This window comes from Callorhinus ursinus, unplaced genomic scaffold (assembly GCF_003265705.2).
Source record: "Callorhinus ursinus isolate GAN/ISIS: 27379988/994484 unplaced genomic scaffold, GSC_fseal_2.0 scaffold29, whole genome shotgun sequence".
NCBI classification, from domain to species: domain Eukaryota; kingdom Metazoa; phylum Chordata; class Mammalia; order Carnivora; family Otariidae; genus Callorhinus; species Callorhinus ursinus.
The window spans coordinates 2,152,247-2,171,471 of NW_027397091.1; the positions used below are offsets into that span (position 1 = coordinate 2,152,247).

Consider the following 19,225-nt stretch of genomic DNA (forward strand, 5'->3'; position numbering starts at 1 on the left):
CTATTGAGAATGAAACTGCTACAAACATTCTTGTACAAGTGTTTTTGTGGACATCAACCTTTACTTCTCCTTCATTGAGTTCCTGGATCCTAAGTCTATGCTGACCTGTTTAGGGAACTGCAAATAATCTCCAAAGTGGCTGCACCATCTAACGTTCCCACCGCAACAGATGAGAGTTCTAGCTGCTTTGCATTCTCACTAACACTAGGCCTTATCAGTTCTTGATTTTAGATATTCTGGTGAGAGTGAGGTGGTATTTTTGCCATTAATTTGCATTTTCTTGATAACTTGTTATGTTGTGTGTCTTTGCATTTGCTTTTTGGGGACTCATATTTTCTTTACTTTTTAAAAAGATTTTACTTATTTATTTGGAGGAGATAGAGCATGAGGAGGGACAAAGGGAGAGCGAGCGAGAGAATCCTGAGCAGACGCTGAGCTGAGCACAGAGCCTGATGTGGGGCTCAGTCCCACGACCCTGGGACCACGACCTGAGCCAAAACCAACAGTCAGATGCTTAACCAACTGAGCCACCCAGGCGCCCCATGGGAATTCATATTTTCTTTTGTGAAAGGTCTGTTCAAGTAATTTGCCCTTTTAAAAAAAACTGGAGAGGTGCCTGGGTGGCTCAGTGGTTAAGCGTCTGCCTTTAGCTCAGGTCATGACCCCAGGGTCCTGGGATCGAGCCCCGCATCGGGCTCCCTGCTCCACGAGGAGCCTGCTTCTCCCTCTCCCTCTGCCTGCCACTCCCCCTGCTTGTGCTCTCTCTCTTTCTCTGTCAAATAAATAAAATCTTTTTTAAAAATTTGGAAAATGCCTAACCTTTGCAGGTGTTTTCATATCAGTTGTCTCATTTGGTCCTCCCCCGAAGCCTGAAAGGTGGGGGGATAGCAATCATCCCTTGTTGTAGAGGAGGATGCTGACACTTCGAGAATGTGTCACAGCCAGATGACGGAATGTCTGGAACTAGAAGTTGGGTTTTCTCATTCTGTTCTCATGTGGATCCTGCTTTTCTTCTCTATGAAGGGCTGTGACGCTGTGATGCTTGGAAGACATCTGGAAAAGGGGTCTAAGTAATAGACTCACAACTTCAACCTCCTGTGAGCCAGCATGGGAAGGGATCAGCTTTGTTTCTCTGATCAGACCCTGATGGCTGCCTCTTACCCACCAACACAGGAGACCTACCGAGACCACAGTGGGATCTACGGGTGCCTCTAGACAGAATACTCTTTAGTAGCTTCTTGACTGTCCCCCACGAAATGGTGGGTAAACTTTGCTTCCCAGGGCCATAAGTTCCTCAAACATAGGCTTCAGTGCAACCCGAGGACAATGTGGCCACCAAGTGAGACTGACATGTCCAGACTAAAGACGGGGGAAGCAGTCCTGGCACTCTCCAGAGTGGGTGCCCAGTTCCACCACACTCCTCTGTGCGATGCTCGCATCTGCCATCCTTGCAAAATGTCCAGTTCATTCGAGCAAGAAAGCAAATCCCTGAGACGATCCACCCTGTATCATTGCCTCTAGTCACTCACTTTTCCTGCCCACCCCACTACCCACGCTCTCTGCCTTCCAGGACATTGACCATTGCCTGGACTCTGCAAGTGAACCCACTGGTTTTAGTTAACTTTTATGGATCACCTTCTATAGGCTCAGAATAGTTGTGGTTACTTCCACTTAGATCATGTCATCATTTTGTTTTATTTCATTGTTCTTTTTGAAATTCACCTGCCTGCTGTCTCATGCCTTTAAAGAATCTTTACTTCAGAAGCGATAAGAATAACCCATTAGCGAAGTCTACTTTCTTGTGCTACCATGTGTTGGCTAGAGGAAAAGGTCATTCCTTTTTGGAGAACATGAGTGTTTTGCTATGGCATCCTGGAAAAGATTCCTCATTCCTCTGGTTTAGCTCAGAGGGATGCTCCTAACTAGGACAATTCCAGATAACAGCATAGAAGTCTACTACCTACTTGTGGCCTTGCTTCTGGATTGTGGAATGTCCCAGGTCGAAAATATCCTCATCCAGGGGCGCCTGGGTGGCTCAGTCATTAAGCGTCTGCCTTCGGCTCAGGTCGTGATCCCAGGGTCCTGGGATCGAGCCCCGCATCGGGCTCCCTGCTCTGCGGGAAGCCTGCTTCTCCCTCTCCCACTCCCCCTGCTTGTGTTCCCCCTCTCGCTGTGTCTCTCTCTGTCAAATAAATAAATAAATAATCTTAAAAAAAAATATCCTCATCTGTAAATGATGGGGGCGGAAGGAGGTGGGTAACAAGAAGGAGAAGAGAATAGCAGACTAAGGTTGATGTGAGCCTGAAATGTGAAGCAGAGAGGAAAGAGCAAGGGGAAGGGTCTATGCTATGCAGTACCCACCACATCACTTTATCCGGTGTGAGTGCTCCATAGCTATTTGATGAATTAAATAATACTGTATAGCTATTTGGTAGTTAGTGCGGTGGCAGGGTGATGGGACTTTCGTGGATTCCTCAAATGGATCTGTCAGCCACCCGCCCATGGCTGTGGTGAGTGGAAAACTAAGTGTGAACCACAATGGGTTAAATTACTTCGGTTTATTCATTTAAAAAAATTTGTAAATAACAGATAACTTACATATAGTAAAGTTCACAAAATTTCAATGTACCGCTCCATGATTTTTTTCACATATATACCCGTGCAACCCATCACCCAGCGCAAGACCTAGATTATTTGCAGCATCCCTGCTGGTGCCCGATCATATCCTCCCAGTTGATGTCCTACATAGGCAACCACTACTCTAACTTTTATAGTCATCAATTAGTTTTGCCTGGACTTGAACTTCATATAAGTAGAATTGTGCAGCATGCACCCTTTTGTCTCTGGTTTCTTTTGCTAGGCATTCATCCATGTTGTTACCTATAGCAGTAGTATGGTATTTTTCACTCCCAAGTCGTAGTATGTAGTAGTATGAATATAACCCTATTTATTTATCTATTCTGTTAATGAATGCTGGGGTTGTTTCTACTTTAGGATATCACACACAATGCTGCTGTAGACATTTTTGTAGATGCCTCGGTGAAAATATGCACTCGTTTCTGTTAACACATACCTAGGAATCATAGGGTAGTTATCTTTAACTCTATAAGAAACTGTAATACAATTTTTCAGAGTGTTTGCACCGATTTTTACTCCCACCAGAAATAAATGACAATTTCGTTTGCCTCACATCCTTGCCATCCTTTGAATTTTTCTGACTTTATTTTAGCCATTCTACATTCTGGCACCCATGTACATTGTGGTTTTTCAATTGCATTTCTTTTTAAGATTTTTTAAAATGTTTCTGTTTGCTAAGTTATGACATTCAGAATTAGCATTAAAAACAGAATAACTGAATTAATGTTGTTTTTAAATTTTCACTCTCTTGGATTCATAAAGCAGTGTTTGATGGATTGAATGAGATCATCTATTACTCAGGTTTGCAAAAATATAGCAATTAAAGTAATGGACTCCAGTAGTCATTAGCATTTCCATTACTAAGGGACCCTTTCAAAACCTTCGGTCTCCTCTTTGAATCTGGACCTTAGGAAACCTCATGGGTTTTGTTTTCCACCACTTACCATGGATAAAGATGCTCACTGCAGGGCTATTTAAAAATATATATTCTTAAAATGTTCCAAATGGCAAGAAGGATTGAAATCAGAAAGACCCAGTTGATTTCTGTTGGAATCAATTTCCTAGGACATCTTTGATTTGAAATAATCACTTCTTTGATTTAGGAATGATCATTTATTTAATGGATGTATCTCCCGTGCAGGGGGTAAAGAACAATCTGTGGTCTTGAACAATTATTTACTTATTTTATGAGTTTGTGTCTGGTAATTTAAATGATTTAAAATTCTTTCTGAGAAGGGACTGCGTTTGATACACTAGCATACCGACCATTGTAACAACTAGGGCAGTGTCTGGCACATAGTAAGTGCTGAATAAAATATTTATTAAATTTATGAGTTAAAACTGTTCCTTTTTATATATAATCAGGGCCTAAAACAATGCTTTGCAAATGACAGACAACTCAGAAATGTTTGTGAAAGGAAAATAGAAAATCTGGAAAGAGAGAAAAATTGAATGAGTCCAAGGGAAGGAAGGAAAATTAATCCTGACAAGGTTCACTTTACATAAGCAATTATTTTCCTAATATATGCTCTATACAACATACATCCAGACATCCACTTGGATGTCCCACAGACCTCTCAATTCAACATGTTCAAAAATTGAACTCATTGAATTTAACAGTCTATAACCAATCTTTAAGACCTCCCCTTTTCATGTATCCACTTAGTTAATACTACCCCCAAGCTAGCACTGTCCCCCATGCCAGAATATTAAGAGTAATCACCCACTCCTCTCTTCCTCACCAACCTGTTCATTCATAAGTTATTTCATTCAACAAATGTTTATTAAGAGCCTTTTATGCACTTGATTTTGTTCTTGGTATTGATGACATGTCTTTTGGACCACCTTTTCCTGAGAAGTACTTCGCTTATTCAAAAACCCAACTGCTATCATCTTGATTCCCTAGGCAACAACCTATCATTTGAGACACGTTCCAGACTTGGGAACAAAGACTGGAAGCTTCATTGCATGGCTGAATTTTCCATTTATAGAGAATGAGTCAAGAATGACTCATCTGATAACCATTTCTATGGAATTGCCATGTCTAGCTGAGAGAAATATCTCCATTCACAAAATTCTTCCTTCCTCTTTCTTACTGCTATAGTAGGCACATCACACATTTAATCAGATTTCTCAATTGTGTGAGGACTCAATGGCAGTTAGAGTTTGGTGTGGATCAAGAGGATTTGTGATGGTTGGTAGAAGAAGGTGGTTCATATATGTGCATGAAGTCAGGGACTACACTGATCCAGCAGGAGTGTGGGAGAATGTACCTCAGACCCAGAAATCTCACATGCTGGTAAGTCAATGTCAAACTCTAGACAGTGGGAGCAGTTGTTATGGGTAGGCAAAATACAGGCACTCCCTGCATTAGAAATACCTGACTTTCCAAAGACTTGCACGTGCAAAATTCAAGTTTGATATAACTCCCCTTCTCTCGGACCATTCTGAAATCCCCTCCAAACTCTCTCCTCACCTTTTCCTCCAGCTCAGGCAGCAGTGAAGAAGGAAGCTAATATAAAGACCTGCCTGGCCTGATTATTTATTTCTAAATATTCCTTCTTCTGTTGCTTTCTCCCCCTTCATTATCAACTAATTATACAGCAAATGATACATTTATTATTTGTAAATTCATCTCTAAACGTTCCCTCCTCTTCCTTGTTGTCTTCTCCCCCACGCCCCCACCTCTTCTCTCATCCATTCTCTGTGGCCTAAGTGCAAGCAAAAACAAACTTAATCAAGGTTGAGATGAATAATGCTTGGGATACACTTCAGGAAAAATGGAAATGTTTAATGCTATCTACTGGTGTCCAGAGACTATTAAATTCTTTATCAACCCTCTTTTCCTCCTCTAATCAGTTTTCTCGTTATCACCCACCAACAGTCAAGGAAAAAAAAAAAAACAAGCCTTGCTCATAGTCAGTGTTAGCATTTGGTGCTCTATTTATGAATTTTGAAGGAATATAGCTTCATATTTTTATTGTGGATGTACAGCATTTCAGCCACATTGAGTGATATAGGCTTTTATGGGGACACAACTACCATTAAGAGTATTACTACTAAGAAAAATTCCAGTGGGAGTTTCCAACCACTGAACCTGACATATCCTTTTGAAATCCAGTCCACAAATTGGGACCTCTAGATCTGGATGCGTCTTGTTTACTGGGAGTGTCTTTCTGTTTTCTTGTTTACAAGGCTGTGTAGTTTTCATGCAGGTTTTGGGAGAGCAGGTATTGATACTTTTCATACATAGCAAGTCTATACAAGCATTTCACCTGCGTGTGTGTGCACACGTGTGTGCCCGCGTGCGTGCACACATGTAAGAGGGAGTGAGAGGGCTGAGAGAGACGGCTACTTTCCGTACTTCTGAATGGGTATGTGGGAGACATCCTCCAATCTGGTCCAGCAGAGCCCAACAGGCAGAGGAGTGGGGGGGGAGCTCCTTCCATCCTAACATTCCAAATAGCATACAAAGCCATTATGAGAACCAAGGAGAAATGCCTCAGGGAGAGAGTTGGGTAACAGCGGGCTCCACGCAACTTCCAGTTGTACCCATTTCCCAGATTCTCACACCCAAGGCTATGTGACCATTTCAGGACATGGCTGCCCAGCCTCTGAACCAGGGAATGTTGGAAATTGTAGCCCGTGTATCTCTCATGACCTTCTGGACCAAAGTTTCTATGCTTCTAATTCAATCAACTCCTTGTGATCACTCACTTACCTTAATTTTTTCCTAATTTACAGCCAAATCACAGCATTTACTTGTAAGAAGTGTCTTTCTGTAATTGTATCTAGCTCTTCCTGTCTTCCCTCCTTTCTTTTCCACCTTTAGTAGGACTCTTAAGCACTAGGTAGACACTGTATTATCTTTATTTATAGATGAGGAAATCAAAGCTTATAGAGTTTAAGTAACTGGCCTATAGTCTCATGGGCAGTAAATACTGGAGAAAGATTTGAATCCAATCCTCCAATTCCAGAACCTGAATTCTTAATCATCGTGCTATACAACCTCTCCAACAGGAAAGAGAACAGTATAACAATAGCATGTGTCTCATGGGGACAATGAGAGGATTCAATGAAGTAATTTAGGTTTAGTGTTTGGCCCGTGGGAAGATGTAACAAATGTTAGTGATGAGAATGATAATGCAGATGACGATGCTGATGGTCCTGAAAAAGGAGGATGAGGAGGAGAAGGAAGAAAGAGGAAAAGGAACATCAAAAGTTTTACTCATTTGCCTCCTTTAGAAATGATTCCAACTGCTTATTGTGCAGGGTGGGTGGTTGTCATGCTGGGAGGGAGCAGACTTAGGAGGTGGTCGGAGAAGATGCTATAATTTGGAGAAAAGGCTTTGCTTCTGTGCAGTTTGAGGAAGGGTTTACGTTTCAAGCTGGAAATGTCACATTGCTCACCTCCTTTCTCCCAGCAGACGCCCCAAGGGCTAAAGAGTTCCCTAATACTCCATGAGTGAGACCAATCTTGGATGCATTCCTTCACCCTGGAAATCCAGTGAGACCTTGATTTCAGGGGATGGTGAGATGTGAGAGTGAAGGGGGTTGGAAGGGACTGGGGCCAGGGCTTGGACATTGATAACAGATCTTCTCCTAATCCAGACTCTAGTTTCAGACAGTTCTAAGGCCAATTTGTTATGTTCTAAACACCACACTGTTAATCCCAAACATTAGGGCATGCAAGTGGCCTGTCCATGGAAAGAACAGGGCTAGAGGTTAGGGAAGGAACAACCAGTCAGTCCAGCCATCAGGGGATATCTAATCAAAGTGCTCAGCTCTGCATTGGGGGTGAGGTTTTTGGATATTAATTACCAGAGGCCTCCTAAAGCTATTTTGGAGAATTCAAATCTAAGCCAAAAGCAAAGATCAGCATGCTTATGTGTGCCTGTGATGGCTGGGGAGAAAGGCGACCACAAGAACAGAAGAGAGGACCAGAAATGGAGACCTATGTATGGGCACAACCTTTAATACCAGAAATTCTGACTCAGAAGTAGGCTTGATCTAATCATGTCTGGCCTGAACGGGCAGATTACCAACTCTGCCTTAATTAACAGGCAGATACTCATAAGGGGTAAGCAAAACCCAGGCAGAAGTAGAAGCAAAAAGAGATATTTTCCTCCTGTGCAAGACATACCTCTTGGCACTTTCAATTCCTCATCTATAAAATCTGTAAATCTATAAAATGGAGATTTTATTTACTAAGAACTTATCTCCCTAAAACTTGGCACAGTTTGACATTGCTTAGTAATGTGTTCCCTCCACTCTGCCCGCTGTAATTGTTCTGATCCCAGCTAGAATGGCTGCAAGTACCCAGTACTGTGGACACCCTACTACCTGCTCACATTTTCTGCCCAGTCTTCCTCCTACCCTACCAGGTCATGGCCCTATAGGAGCTCGGAGGAGGAAGAGATTTGTGTAGGATGGATGTGTCTTCTTGGTCTCCTTTGAAGGGGTTGCACTTCAGCTGGGTCTTGAAGCATAGATAAGTTTAAGGCAAGTACGAATTCTACAAGAGGTTATTCCTAATTTTGGCAATGGTAAGAAAGAACATAGTTAATGTGATGGTAAGCTCAAGGAGAAGGAGAATCCATCTATGGTTCTAGAGTGAGAAATCAAAGTATGGAGGGAAAGTTTTCATTCAACCCTGAAAGCCATGCTGTAGACTATCCCCATATAACTAGTAGGGAAATAAGCTAAAGGCCATTCAGCTAGCTCAACAGGAAATAGCACATCTGGGACCTAATTGGGACCCTCTCAAGGCAGAGCCTGTGATGACCGCAAGCCTCCCATGTGCCAAATCCTTGATTTACTTGGAGCCATACAGGCAAGCTTCCCCAAGCACATTCAGGGGTGTTGGATCTACTAGTTAGGAAGTACAAGGGAAAACATCATCTTTTACCTTCAACATGTCTTGTATTGCTTGCATTTTACAATGGTATACATTTTATTTTACTTAATTTAAGGAAGAAATGTGTACGTGAAGCAGAGAGCATGAGCTGGCCAGACTTCAGGTTGGTTTGTGTTGGCATCCAGGCCCCCATCTGGCCCTGGAATGTTTCCATGGGTGGGTAAGGATTTGGTGTAGTGTGAGAATCCCCAATTGGGGCCAGTGGAGCCCCGTACAGGGCTTGGGCTGCACTGTCAAGGAAGGGTGGGGGCTCAGCCTACCAAGTATCTGGCTTTTCCAAAGGGGGGCAGGTTTGGTGGCGGTTGAGATGGGCAGCGTTTTATTTCACAAGAAATGGGCAGCACCTGAAAATAGCCACCACACAACTAAAGATCAGGGACAACCAAGGTCTAATCCATGCCAGTAGATAGCTCACGTGCTGCCAGGACAAGTGGGGCCGGGGGGGTTGGTGGTGGTGGTGGTGTGGAAAGTGAAGGGAAAGAGGAAATGCCCAAGATCTCTTCTGGGAAGTTTCCAAGCCAGGGATTCAAAGCCAAGCAATGGCCTGAGGGACAAAGTTCAGGTTCAATTCTTTCAGTCATGGGACATAGACGGTCACTTACTTGTCTGATACTCAGATCCACATTTTCAGATGGGAAGCTGTTGAGAGGATCAAAGTAAAAAAAAAACTTTGTTTACATGCTTAGGTCTTATTATTGTCAATAGATAGAGCACAGCCCCATTTCTAGGCCCAGCCTGTTTTCTCACTGACCATAGGAATAGGCATGCATGGGCTCTATAAAGGCTTAAAGATTCATTACTTTAACTCATATTGTTACAAAGGCTTTATTTCACAGGAAACTGCTGTCCTTTATCTGGGAAACCAGGTATCTTGATGCAGAAGACGCTTAAAACAAGAGCTAAGGGGTGACATCACAGACAAAGATCAGGAACACAACAAGGATAGAAGCTTTCACCACTGCTATTCAACATTGTACTGGGTGCTAACCAGAGCAATTAGGCAAGCAAAATAAGTAAGAGGCACTCATATTGGAAAAGAAGAAACAAACTATCTTTATTTTCAGATGACATGATCCCACCCGAAAGAACCTACAAAATGGCTATCAGACGTGATACATTTAGCGAAGTTGCAGATGCAAGATCAACACATAAAAATCATTTGTGTTTCGGGCGCCTGGGTGGTTCAGTTGGCTAAGTGACTGCCTTCGGCTCAGGTCATGATCCCGGAGTCCCGGGATTGAGTCCCGCATCGGGCCCCTTGCCCGGCGGGGAGTCTGCTTCTCCCTCTGACCCTACCCCGTCTTGTGCTTTCTCTCTCACTCTCTCTCTCAAATAAAATAAAATAAAATAAAATAAAATAAAATAAAATCTTTAAAAAATAAAAATAAATCATTTGTGTTTCAATACAACAAGAATGAACAACTCAAAAAGGAAATGTAAAAAAGTGATTCCACTTACAACAGCATCCTAAACAAACAAACAAAAAATACCTAAGAATAAATTTAACTGAGGAGGTGAATGACATATATGCTGAAAACAATAAAACGTTGCTGAAAGAAATTAAAGAAGATTTAAATATATGGAAAACATCTTGCTTACATGGAGTAGAAGAGTTCATATTGTTAAGATGTCAGTATTCCCCCAAAGATATCTATAGATTCGTTGCATTCCCAATTCAAACCTCAATGGCCTTTTTTTGAAGAAACGGAAGAGCCAAATGTTAAATTAATATGGAATTGCAGGGGGCTCCAAATAATCAAAACAATCTTGAAATGGAAGACCTTACATTTCCAGAATTCAAAATCTACTATAAAACTATAGTAATTAAAAAAAAAACACAATGTGGTACTGGCATAAGGATAAACACATAGACCAATGGAATAGGATAGAGAACTCAGAAATCAACACTCACATATATGGTCAACAAATTTTCAATAAGGGTGCCAAGACAATCCATGGGAAATGGACAGTCTTTTCAACAAACCTGCTGGGAAAACTGGATATCCACAAACAGAAGAATGAAGTTGGACCTTTACCTTACACCATATACAAAAATCAACTCAAAATGGATCAAAGACCTAAACATAAGGGCTAAAACTATAAAATTGCTAGAAGAAAATAGAGGTGTAAATCTTCATGACCTTGGATTTGGCAATGGATTCTTAGATATGACACCAAAACCATAAGCAACAACAACAAATAGATAAATCAAACTTCTATTGAAATTACAGACACCTAAGGACATTATCAGAAAAGTGAAAAGACAACCTACAGATGGGATAATATATTTGCAAATTATATACCTGATAACAGTCTAGTATCCAAAATATATAAAAAATTCTCACAAGAGACAAACAACCCAACTTAAAAATGGGCCAAATAGACATTTTTCCCAAGCAAGATAAACAAATGGCCAACAAGCACGTGAAAAGATCCTCAACATCATTAATTAGAAAAACGTAAATTAAAACCACAATGTGGTACCTACCACTTCATACCCACTTGGATGGCTATAATAAAAAAAAAAAAACAAAAACAGAAAAGTGTTGGCGATGGCTTGGAGAAATTGAAAGCCTTGTACATTGCTGGTGAGAATGAAAAATAGTTTAGTCACTTACAGTTTGGCAGTTCCTCAAAAGGTTAAACATAAAATTACCTTATGACCCCATAATTTCACTCTTAGGTCTCTCCCTCTCTCTCTCTCTCTCTCTCTCTCTCTCTCTCTATATATATATATATATATATATATATATATAAAATTGAGCAGATCCTGCGCCCAAGGAGACTCACACAGCTGACATTTATGTTCTTTGCACCACTCTTACAGCTGTCTCTGTCCCGGGCACAATGGCAACTCTTAAGGAAAAACTGATTGCACCAGCTGCAGAAGAAGAGGCAACCATCCCAAACAATAAGATCACTGTAGTGGGCACTGGACAAGTTGGTATGGTATGTGCCATCAGCATTCTAGGAAAGTCTCTGGCTGATGAACTTGCCCTTGTGGATGTTTTGGAAATAAACTCAAAGGCAAAATGATGGATCTGCAACACGGGACCTTATTTCTTCAGACACCTAAAATTGTGGCAGATAAAGATTACCCCGATTGCCAATTCTAAGATTATAGGGGAACTAGAGGAGTCCGCCAGCAGGAGGAAGACAGCCATCTCATTCTGGTGCAGAGGAATGTTAATGTCTTCAAATTCATTATTCCTCAGATAGTCGAGTACAGTCCTGATTGTATCATAATTGTTGTTTCCAACCCAGTGGATATTTCTCACATATGCTACCTGGAAACTATGTGGACTACCCAAGCACCGTGTGGTTGGAAGTGGGCGTAATCTGGATTCTGCTAGATTTCACTGTCTTATGTCTGAAAAACTTGGCATTCATCCCAGCAGCTGCCATGGATGGATTTTGGGAGAACATGGTGACTCAAGTGTGATTATATGGAGTGGAGTGAATGTGGCAGGCGTTTCTCTCAGGAACTGAATCCAGAAATGGGAACAGGCAATGACAGTGAAAATTGGAAGGAAGTGCAGAAGATTGTGGTTGGAAGTGGCTATGATGTCATGAAGCTAAAAGGATGTATCAGCTGGTCTGTTGGATTAAGTGTGGCTGATCTCATTGAATCCATGTTGGGAAATCTATCCAGGATTCATCCACTGTCACTGATGGTGAAGGGAATATACAGCATGGAGAATGAAGTCTTCCTGAGCCTTCCATGTTTCCTGAAGGCTCAGGGATTAATCAGTGTGATCAACCAGAAGCTGAAGGATGATGAGGTTGCTCAGCTCCAGAAAAGTCCACCTACCTTGTGGGACACCCAGAAAGACCTAAAGGACCTGTGACTTCGGGTTTCTAGGTTGTAGACATTTAAACACTACAATGTGGTTAACAGTGACCCTTTGGTTTTCATCCACGTACATGGATCACAGTTTGCTTTTATCTTCCTACGTACGTGAATCTGGACTCACAGACTTGAAGCCCACGCTTGGTTTAATGCTTGCAACAGGAGCCCTTGAACAGATAAATATTAACTATCATAGTATGCTTCTAAAAAAAAAAAATTGAAAACAGAGGCTCAAGCAAGTCCAGGTACATAATATTAACTATCGTATTATGCTTCTAAAAAAATTGAAAACAGGGCGCCTGGGTGGCTCAGTTGGTTAAGCGACTGCCTTCGGCTCAGGTCATGATCCTGGAGTCCCGGGATCGAGTCCCGCATCGGGCTCCCTGCTCAGCAGGGAGTCTGCTTCTCCCTCTGACCCTCTTCCTTCTCGTGCTTTCTATCTCTCATTCTCTCTCTCAAATAAATAAATAAAATCTTTAAAAAAATAAAAAATAAAAAATAAATAAAAAAATAAAAAAATTGAAAACAGAGGCTCAAGCGAGTCCATGTACACACGTTTGTAGCAACACTATTCACAATTGCTAAAAGATGGAAAAAGGCGAACATCCACCAATGGATGACTAGATAGACAAATTGATGTACATACATATAATGGGGTAGCATTTCAGTGCAAAAAGGAATAAAGTACTGATATATGGTACAATATGGATGACCCTCCAAAACATGATGCTAAGTGAAAGAAGCCAGGCACAAAAGGTCACATATTTATGACTCCATTTATGTGAAATATCCAGAATTGATAAATCCACAGAGATGAGAGGGAAAGGATGGAGGGGGAATGAGGAGAAATTCCTTGATGGAAAAGGAGTTTAACTTCTAAGTGATTGGAAATATTTGGATAAAGGTGGTGGTTGCACAATGTTGTGAAAGTACTAAATACCTGAATGATTAATTCTGTGTTATGTGAATTTCACCTTAATAAATTACCTTAAAAAAGGAAAAACAAGAGCCAAAGACTCTGGGATGGCTGGCCCATCACCACCTATGGTGTAATATGTAACATGTAATAATTTTTTAATACTCAGAACAAATCCTAGTGACAGGTGGGAGAATTTTCCTGATTATGAAACAGCTATGAGCATAAACAATATTTTGAAATATCTCCAACAAATGATACTGTATGGTAAAAGATCTGTGGTTTCGGGGCGCCTGGGTGGCTCAGTTGGTTAAGCGACTGCCTTCGGCTCAGATCATGATCCTGGAGTCCCGGGATCGAGTCCCGCATCGGGCTTCCTGCTCAGCGGGGAGTCTGCTTCTCCCTCTGACCCTCTTCCCTCTCGTGCTTTCTATCTCTCATTCTCTCTCTCTCTGAAATAAATAAATAAAATCTTAAAAAAAAAAAGATCTGTGGTTTCTATTGGTGGCAAAGTCATAGGTACTGTTAATACTACTGTCTTTTGTTGCCTGCATTCATGATAAAATGAAATGCTAGATTTTAGTTATAGATTGGTGAAAATAAAGATTTTTTTTTCTTTTCTTAGATCATGAACTCCCAGGGTAGAAACCTGTACTCCAGCGTGTTAAAAACTGAATAAAGAGTAAAGGAATTCACTACAGAAGAAAGATAAGTGCTACCATCAGCTGGACCTGATCTCTTAGGTCAGTGGTGAGCAAACTCCAACCCCCAGGCCAAATCCAGCCTATCACCAGTTTTTGCAAAGAATCGTTTTTTTGGAACACAGCCATGCCCATTCATGCCCATTGACTTACATATTTCCTGTGACTACTTTCACACTATGACGGTGCAGTTGAGTAGCTGAAATGGAATCCAAATGGCCTACAAAACCCCAAAAATGTACTATCTGCTTGAGAGGAATGCCACCCAGTTCTCTGATGATGCCCACCCTCTTAGCAGGCCACCACCTGGGGTTTTGCAAATTGTGTATAGGGCAAGTACGACGTGTGCACAAGCAAATAGTTTTGCTATCCATTATGCTTCTGGTTGAAAACCATCAATGTTCACTGAAACAAAAAATTAGAATTAAAAATGTGTCTTTCATGGGTCCAGGCAAGACAGAGTAAGCTCATGCCAAAACGCCCCTACCACGGAGTACAACTATAAAATCTGGGCAGCATTCATAGAACAACTATTTGCAGACTCTAAAAAGTCAATTATTGCAGACAGATGGGGAAGATGAGCATTTGAAATCATACCAAACCGGCAGTGAGTTTACCTCCCTGCCCCAGAACCCCCTGGCCAGAATGCAATGTGGCCTGAGACGCGGAGGCGGCCATTGGTGTCAACAGAGAGATTCAGGAAAAGCCCTCTAGTTCTTGGGAGAGCAGTGGGAAATGCCTCCCAACACTTAGAGAGTGGGGAAATCCCCCGTGGTTGCTTTCCTCCATTCTCTTGTTTCTTTTCTCCATTCTCTCATACCCAAGCATCCACGCAGTATCCAAGGTGGTGGGGACCATGACACAGGGGGCAGGGGGTGGCTACACAGGAATCTAATACTGTAAGAAAGGGTAACGCTCTTTTCTAGTCAAAGGCATTGGGGTCCCAAAAAGGTGGGGAGACCCCTACTGCCTTTCTTCTTTCTCTGTTCTTCCACCACGCGGCCCCAGAAACAGGCTCAGTTTCAGGAAGCTTGTAACAGAACAAAATACATAAAGCCATCTTTCTGGCTGGAGAACTAAAATGAGAATCCCCAGGCAACCAGAAAGTAGCAGGGACATCACAGGGAGCGCGAGGTGTGGAAAAGTAATCCCCCCTCTCCCCGCGCCCTTGTTCCGAACTCTTGGGCGCATCCCCCCGCAGCACACGTGTGCATCTTATCCTTAACACTCGTCAACGCTCCCCAGAGGCCCAGCATCAGTTGCCTTCAGGACAAAGTCCTGCCAAGTCCTGCCACCACCTCTTGCCCCAACTCTGTCTCCATCGCTGCAGGTGCCCACAGACCCTGAGCTGCAGGTTGAATCTGGACCAGTGTTAGTACAGTGTGTTCTTGAGTTCCAATGCAAGCGTTGCCTGTTCCCTCCGCCCCTTCTCTGCAAGGTTCAACTCCCATCTCTCTTCCTTCAGGTGAACCTTCGCTAGAAACCAGTGCTCCCTGCTAACCCTCCCTTCGCGCTCCCTCAAGAGGAGCTCACCTCATCCTGGGCTTAACTCACAATGTCACGTGCCCGGTAGTCTTTTTGCGAGGCCGTTTCTCCCCCACTGTGAGATCTTGAGGGAAGGACTCAGTGGGTGAGAGTGAATGAGCAAAAACACGACCCGAAAGTTCACCAAGGGTCTTACTAGTGATTTGGCTGTTGGTTACTTGTGCCTTAAAATCGGCTTGCCCAACTGGGCCTCTGGTCACCGTTCTTCCATTTACTAGATGTGACCTTGGTCAAATCCCTTCACTTCTCAGTGTCTTTCTTGTCTCTCAGATGGTAAAATACCCAAGCCCTGATGGCATTGAAAATTTGGAGAAACAATCAAATGAAATTGGGGCTATCAACGTGCTTTCCTCTGGCAAGAGGTTATTTCTACAAGTTTCTGAGTCACAGTGTGGAAAACAGAGATGTTGGAAGCAGAAGGGGCTCGGAGACAACAAAGCTGAAATCCTTCATTTTATTACCAAGGAAAATGAGGTCAGAGATTGCACAGTGAGGCAGGCTCAGAGCTTGCTCAAACCTGGGGCTCCTGCTCTTCCCAACACCTCATTCTCCTTGGCACACTCAGGTTTATCTTTGGGAAAGAGGATTCTTTTTCTTAAGCAGGTCCGTTAAGTTCTTATTCTTCATTCTCCTCCTTCCCTCTCCTCTTCTTTTCTTTCTCCTTCTTCTTCATCTTCTTCTTCCTCTTCTTTTCCGAATCAGAGAAGAGACATTTTTTAAGTGCCCTGGACCCTGGGTGATTGTGAAAACCTAACTCTGTGCACACCCACACATCCCTGAGTGCCAGGTACTTTTGTGGATGGGTATTTACTGTGCAAAGATGCACATGTTATTGCGGAAAGCCTGTTCAAGGATCTATTCCAACCAGACCCAGAGAAAAGCAAAACCGAGTTGTCTTTTAGGAACATTGTCTTTCGGGGATTCAGTTACCATGGCAAGCATGCCTTGACTCACAAACTGTTCCCCCGAGAGGTCTCCCACAGGCCCATTGTTCCATAAAACTATGCTGTTTAAATTTGAGGGAAAGGATAGAAAGATTCCATAGAACGAAATGCCAGAGGAAGAAAGGAACCCCTGATGGAGTTTTCCGGGAGACAAGACTGAAATCTTCTTGGAACGTGTCATCTTACTTTTTCATGTCAGGTTGGTGGTTACTGTTGCCCCGTGGGGGAGGATGCGTGGCAGCTCATCAGAGGGAAGCTCAAGCAGGGCCATCGGGAGCAGGATCAGGAAATTAGAAAGCGTGTCTCTGCCTGCACAACAGTGGACTCACGGTTTCGGTTTAGACGTGTCCCAGAATTTTAGCCAACCGTGGAATTCCCTGGAGCTGAAAATCAGCTGTCAAAATGTCCTTTTGAAGCATCTGCTACATCTAGTCCTGTGTCAAACAATGACAGCAGCATTATCACCCCTTGCAAGCTTTCCTGGGCCAGTCACCCTGCTGGGCGCTTTGCATACTTTTGCTAATATTATAATAACCCTTTGAGGTAAGTATTGTAATTCCCATTTTACAGACAAGGAAAGTTAGCCTACCAAAACCAGACAGCTTGCAATCACGCAACATGAGGTCTTTGGGATCAGATACATAGAACTGAATATCTGGCTTCTTCCCCTGGGCATGTTTTCAATGTGGTGGCGTGTATCAGGGCTTTATTTCTTCTGTTGCCAAATAATATTCGATTATATGGATATACCCCTTTGTTTTGATGCATTCATCAGTTGATGAACTTTTGTGCTCTCTCCCCTTTTTGGCTATTATTAACAATCCTGCCAGGAACAGTCATGTGCATGCTGTGGTGTGGACATATGTTCTTATTTCTCGTGAGCATAGATCTAGGGGTGGCATTGCTGGGCCATATGGCAACTTGATGTTTAACATTTTGAAGAACTTTCAAACTCTTTTCCTAAGTGGCTGAGCCATTTTATAATCTCAGCAGCAATGTATGAAGGTTCCCAATTGTCCACATCCTCGCCAACATGTTTCACTCTCTATTTCTAGTTACAAGAGCCGTCCTTAGTGGATACAAAGTGGTTATCTCGTTGTGTTGTGATTTGCATTTCCCTAATGACTAGTGATTGTTGATTCCATGTGCTTATTTGTCATTTGTGTGTTTATCTTGGAGAAATGTCTATTCAGATCCTTTACCCATGTTTTACTTGGCTTATTCATCTTTTTATTGCTAAATTTGGGTTCTTATGATATTTTGGATACAAGTCTTTTATCGCAGAAATGATTTGCAAATATTCTCTCCCGTTCTGTGGGCAAATCCATAAAGATAGAAAGGAGACTGGTGATTTCCAGGGGGTAGGACAGAATGAGGAGTGATGGCAAATGGGTCCAGGGTTTTTTTCGTGGCGATGAAAAGATTCTAGTGGGGAAGTTAACCAGGTCTGTGAATATACTAAAAAACATTGAATTGTATACTTAAAATGGTGAATTTGGGGGACGCCTGGGTGGCTCAGTTGGTTAAGGGTCTGCCTCCTTGCTCAGCGGGGAGCCTGTTTCTCCTTCTGCCTGCGGGTCCCCCGCTTCTGCTCTCTCTCTCTCGCTCTCTCTTTCTGACAAATAAATAAAAGCTTTAGAAAAATAAATAAATAAAATGGTGAATTTTGTGGCGTGTGAATCATATCTTAATAAAACTGTTATTTTTACTTAAAAAAACACATAATGATGAGCATACAGACAAGAATAACCAAAGACTTGCAGAATAATTAACAATGTAAAAGAAGGCAAGAAACTCAGGAAGTAGAAGAAATTTCTTGGTCAATAGCACCTCTTTCTTTGCTTTATTTCCCTTCTCCTTCTTAGTTCCCTACTCTATCAGTGCTTCCTGAGGCCGCCTCCCAAACAAACCTCTTGCACCCACATTCTTATCTTAGCCTCTGCTTCCAGGGGAACCCAAACTGAGACAGGTATTAAATATAAATGTAGAAGCCTTCTCTTAAAAATCTTGCAATTGAATTGGGAAGATATTACAAACTTACACACTGTTAGAACTCTAAATGAGCCCCATGATGAAACTTTTAATCTAGTCTGACCCTCCCATTAGCCACTGCCAATAAATCAGCGTAGATAGGTATGTCACAGGCATTTAACTTTTCTTGGCATTTATTCACAACAGCTCATTATCATCCAAAAGCCCATCAAAGTCGCCAAGTCAGCTGCTACCCAATTTCCTCTCCATCAGACAAAGAAATCCCCAGTTGAGAGGTGAGCCAAGTGGCAACTCACCTTCCCTGCCCACCACGTTACATGGCATCCTTTCTCTCCCTCCCTGCCGGGCAACAACAGGACATCCTCAAGGACCGCTGAAGTGGCTTCTTATTAGAGAAAGATGTGAATTCCTCCTAAGAGTGATTCAGAAGGATTGGTGCCAAATAACCTTGCCTGGTTTCTCCCTCTTTTATCATGTCACTTTCCATCTTCTGAAGATTTCAGCACTTTGAAACTTAAATCAATTTGTATCAACAGTTAGCTTCCGGCCAGTGTTTTCCTCTTGCAGTTCTTTAATGAATTTCTCTCCTGTTGAACTTGAAAGAGGCAGACGCTTTAATTTTTTATTGGCCTTAAATCTCCTCTTTCTTCAGAGAAATTGATATAATCTGGGGAAAATATATACCTGAAATTACTTAGACACGGACTCTTTTTTTTTTTTTTT

General features: G+C 42.3%; 1 pseudogene; it reads left to right on the forward strand.

The window, feature by feature from the left end:
* Positions 1-11,401: 11,401 nt before the first annotated feature.
* LOC112827527 (L-lactate dehydrogenase B chain-like) lies at positions 11,402-12,402 on the forward strand (annotated as a pseudogene).
* Positions 12,403-19,225: the final 6,823 nt, after the last annotated feature.